Source organism: Montipora capricornis, chromosome 10, assembly GCF_036669925.1.
Source record: "Montipora capricornis isolate CH-2021 chromosome 10, ASM3666992v2, whole genome shotgun sequence".
Lineage (NCBI taxonomy): Eukaryota > Metazoa > Cnidaria > Anthozoa > Scleractinia > Acroporidae > Montipora > Montipora capricornis.
Window position 1 is genome coordinate 58,751,373 of NC_090892.1, and position 5,000 is coordinate 58,756,372.

The following is a 5,000-nucleotide window of genomic DNA, read 5'->3' on the forward strand; positions in this document are numbered from 1 at the left end:
TTACCGGAAACTTAATTCCTTGGTAATTTAATTTTTCGATGAATACTTTATCACACTTTTTAATTCTTTGTGGAGTCATATCTTGTGGATTCAGATCTCTGATATGACACCAACCCTCTTGCCGAATTTCTCAGTTCTACCGGCAGTTGAATATATGATGATCCGTGATCAGTGTATTGTGTTTAGTGATATTTATATATTAGTATCACCCAACTAGTGGATTAATGCAAATCCTGCATTTTGATTGGCTACGCTATTAGAGGACTATTATTAATAGTCCTCGAGTAGCGAAAAGTAGGATGCTTTCTTTCGTTTGATTCCCAAATAAATATTTCTTTAACTTGCATTTGCTAACTTTATTATTGCCATTTCTGTCCGACTAGTTGGGTGATACTAAAACAATTAGACCCTTCGTCCTCAAGGGCCACGGGTCAATAGCCCATTCGGCTTCGCCTCATGGGCTATTGACCCAGCCCTTGCGAGCTACGGGTCTAATTGTTAAATGGATGTTGATTGATTTAATAGTCCACCCACTGCTCTCTGAAATTCAAGATTGGATTTTGTTTGAAATTTCTTGGCTTGAATTAGATAAATCCAGCTTAATATCATTATCATTAATAATTGTCTGGGTTTTACCATTAAAATAGGCTGTTTTAAAAGTATTAAATCCCCGTTATACTTATCAAAAGTAACCTTCAATGTTTCAACAAATTCAAATTCATCCATTTTTTGCTAATTCAATTCAATACCTTTCCTAGTGTCTACAAGCTGCTTTAATGGATCTTTGTTATATCTGATATTAACCTCAAATGATTTGGTATATCCTTTTTAAGACTTGTCAACTTGTTTAATAACAGTTGTAGGAGCAGGAACAGGTTTTTCTACAACTGACTTTTTAGTTCTAGGAACTGGTTCAGGTTTTTCATCTTTATCAATGAAACTATACTCCAATTTTAACGGGTTTGGTTTGAGATTAAATGTTTTTTCATACAATGGTTTTAATTCTTTTTTTTGAGAAAATAACATTCTTGAGCCATCCTTTGTTGTTATTATAATATTAACAAAATGTGTTACAACCCGTACTCGTTCTGGAAGAAATAAAGAAGCCTGAGAGACTGGACCTATGAATAATTTCACTAACCCCACTCTAATGTGTAGGACTTAAATTCCCTTTTGACTTGTGTTGTCTCGTTCCCGCTCATTTTTGTACGTGCTAGCATTTCACTCGTGTACATCCCCTATGATAATCGATGTGTAGTGGAGTCCAGAGAATAAAGGTGCGTTATTACGCTTCAGTATCTCGTCGTAATTCTTAACATGGTCCTTTACAGCCGGATACTTAACAATTATTCTATGAGCGCGCATTGGATACGAGATTGGCTATAACCAGTCTCATATCCAACAAGCGCGAATGGAATAATTGTTTTATTAAATTCCTTCAACTCCAAAAATTTGGAAGTACGAAATACCAGCGGAAAAAGCGAGCAAATCCGAGCGAAATCGAAAAAAACTTGATGAGAACTGATGCGATGTTGTGTAATACCTTGTTGTCAGACAGACGCAGGCTCATCACATTTCTTGCCTTTTCGCGTTCTTCTAAACGTCGGAATTGATCCAAACTTTCCACAAAAAAAGCTTTTTTTCTCCTTTTTGGCTTTATTCAAAGAGTAATTTCGCATTCCGGAGAAAACATTTTTAGTTTAGCAACGCTTAACGCAATCATTTACCATATAAGGTCAAACCAAGGTATATGAGCTGATAACCGAGATTGAGTGAACCAATCAGAGCACGCGAAATGCATTACCCGAGGTTGAGAATTTAATAAAAGGAGATATTTCGGCAGTTAATTTGTAATTCTTCACGTGGGCCTTAAGATGGCCACCGGTTCCTGGAGCAAAATGGAAGAGTAATGTCAACATACAGTCGATCAAATTCGTGAAGGGATTGCCTACTGCTGAAAAGAGAAAAGTCTCAGTGGAAAGGTTAGTGAACGCTCAGCACGATTCAAAGTAAGATGTTATTGCACCAGAATTAAAGGAAGCTAAGGCTCGAATTTCGCCGAGGCTTCCAAGGAATCACTTCAAGTGAAAAGTGAAATTCAGGAGGTTAGTTCGATTAGACGTAACGCCAGAGCCTTGCAATTGGATCAGTATGGATGAGTTGATTCAGGATATTTTGTATCTAAGTCAAAATGCAAGCAAAAAAATCAAAGTACAGGTGAGAATTGAAGGCTAACTGTGTACCGTGACTAAGAAATGAATTAATCGCGCTTGTTGTAGAGGATATGATTGAGGAGGAACTCCACAAATGGGGAAAATTTGAAGTAGACAAAGCGATATGGATGATCACACAGCCTTAAATCTGAAATTACTGAGAACTGAGTTGCCAAAGTTTAATGGCGATGTGTTGAAATTCCAAAACTTAGGGGATCAGTTTAAAGATGCAGTACAAAACAATGTTGACTTACCCAACGTTCAGAAGTTTACTTATCTACGCTCAGTGCAAACTGGCAATGCCTAGAAAGCAATAGACGGATTTGAAGTAACTGGAGCAAATAATCAAACAGCTGTTGAATGCCTTAGACACAGGTATGGAAGAAAACGTATGATCATCTGATTTCTAGTGAAATCTGGCATCAAGATGGATGCTAGGTCTCTTGTTAATGCGTCCTCCCTCAGAGATCTCTATGATACCTTTATGAACAGAACTAGAGCTTTAGAGGCTCTTGGAAAAGATCCAATGAGCCACAGATGTATTTTGCTTCCCCTGAGGGTGACTCAAGGGTGGAGATGGAGGCCCTTTCTATATCCAAAATTTGTAATCCTCTCGGGCCAGTACAGATGGACTTCCATAAGAACTCTCATCTTCAAGGCTTAACTCTTGCAATTCAAGTAGATGCTTTTATTGGTGCAGACCACTACTACTCATTTGTGACTGCGGTCCGTAAGAGAGGTAGTTCCAGTGAGTCACATATTGCTGTGGAATCTTGTCTCTGCTGGATTGTCACTGGACACGTAAACCGCCAATCAAAGCACACTGCATCCATGCTGACAGTTGTAGAAAACAGTGTAGTCAACGAAACATTAAAAGGATTCTGGGAACTGGTATCAATCGGCATTGCGGCGACGGAGAACCGAGAACCGAGACCGAGAACCTGTTATGTCACAAGAGGAAGAACGTGCTGTTGCTAACTTCAATAGAGGATTAAATTTTGATGGACGTAATTACGAGATGCGACTGCCGTGGAAAAGGGACCCTCCAAGGCTAGAAAGTAATCATGCACAAGCTTTGAAACGCCTGGAAAGTGTTGAAAGAAAGTTAAGGCAAGACCCTGTGAAAGCTAAGGCTTACAAAACAGCGATCAACGAATCAGTGACGTAGAAAAAGGTTTTGCAGAGAAAGGACGTGATCAGAGTGATGACAATGGAACTGTGTGGTACTTACCGCATCATGCTGTGTTTCGTGAGGACAAAAGGACGGCAAAATGCAGAATCGTATTTGATTCTTCCGAACGAGAAGGAGGTCATGCTTCCCTTAACGATTGCATTTTCCTGGTCCTGCTTGACAACCAAACCTTGCATCTGTACTGATTCGATTTAGAACACACAAAATTGGTATCATTGCAGACATGGAAAAGATGTTTCTGCAAGACAAATTAGCACCAGAGGACAGAGATGTTCACCCCTACCTGTGGAGAGATTTACAGCCCAACGAAGCACCAAAGGTGTACAGAATGCAGAGATTGACTTTCGGTGTGAACACAAGTCCTTTCCTTGCTATTGCAACAGTCCATGCTCATGCCCCCATATGCAGTTGAAGAAATCTTACAAAATATGTATGGACTCAACTTTGAAGCTTCAACAAGACATGTCAAAAATTATGATGACAGCGGCGTTCAATTTGACCAAGTGGGTAAGTAACTCAGAGCTAGTAATGGAGGCTATTGACTCAGCTAAAAGAGCCTCGTCGCCATTCGTGGAATTCAATTCCAGCGACCCCCTTAAAACACTTGGCGTGTCATGGGACTTGAACTCTGACCTCTTCGCTGATTCCTCGCACCGAATATAATCATGTCATGATCCAAATCCCACCCTGGTCAGAGTTTTTCTCTGTCCTTGTGTGGGCCCATTTCCATCAGTAGGGCAAACGCTCACATGGTTCATATGGGGTAGATACTTAGCACTTCACATTACACTCTAATCAGTTACGTCTGTTCAAATAAAAGCAGTGTATCCTCGGAGCTGGTAATATCATAGTCCAGAGTCGCGTCCATTAAGAAGGTGGATGTCTTCACCTTGTGAACCACTACCTGCTAAACCTGAAAACGAAGCTGCTTCTGCCGAAACTTGCGAGGAAAAGAAGAACTACCCATGTGTACAGCAGTCGTTGCATAGCCACCGATTGATATGTCACGCTACGGGACATGGTTAAAGTTGATTCGAGTTATATGTATTGACTAAATCTAGGTCTTGTGAAACGGAGCTGTCGGCGGACGAGGTGAGGCAAGCAGAGCTTAAATTTTGTATGTGGGTACAGAAAGTGGTCTATAAAGAAGAATTCGAAAAACTGAAAGCTGGAGAGGTACTTCTCAGTAACAGCCGCCTCCTGAAGCTGGAACCTTATTATGACAGAGATGATCAGGTATTAAGAGTTGGTGGAAGACTACAGTTTGCTGATCTTCCCGTGCAGAGCAAGCATAAAATAATCTTGCCTCATGGTCATCCTGAAGTTGTCAAATTGGTGCAAGATGTACATAAGAAAATGTTGCATGCTTGTCCAGAAACGGTATTATCAACTTTAAGGCAGAACGTTTGGCTAACTCAAGGAAGACGTGAGGTTAAACGTGTTATCAGAAGATGTGTAGCTTGGCAAAGACAACGAGTTGGACCTTGTGCCCAGAAAATGGGTTAGCTGCCCAAGGAGAGAATTTCCTGTTCACCAGCTTTCACGCATGTTGGAACTGATTTTTCGGAACCGCTGAATGTGAAACAGGGCTTAAA

The 5,000-nt window shown here is 40.4% G+C and overlaps 1 protein-coding gene across 1 annotated transcript in view; it reads left to right on the forward strand.

Moving 5' to 3' along the window:
* LOC138019060 (serotransferrin-like) overlaps positions 1-5,000 on the forward strand; it is a 23,870-nt gene that overhangs the window by 998 nt on the left and 17,872 nt on the right. The gene's annotated exons all lie outside the window — the stretch shown is intronic.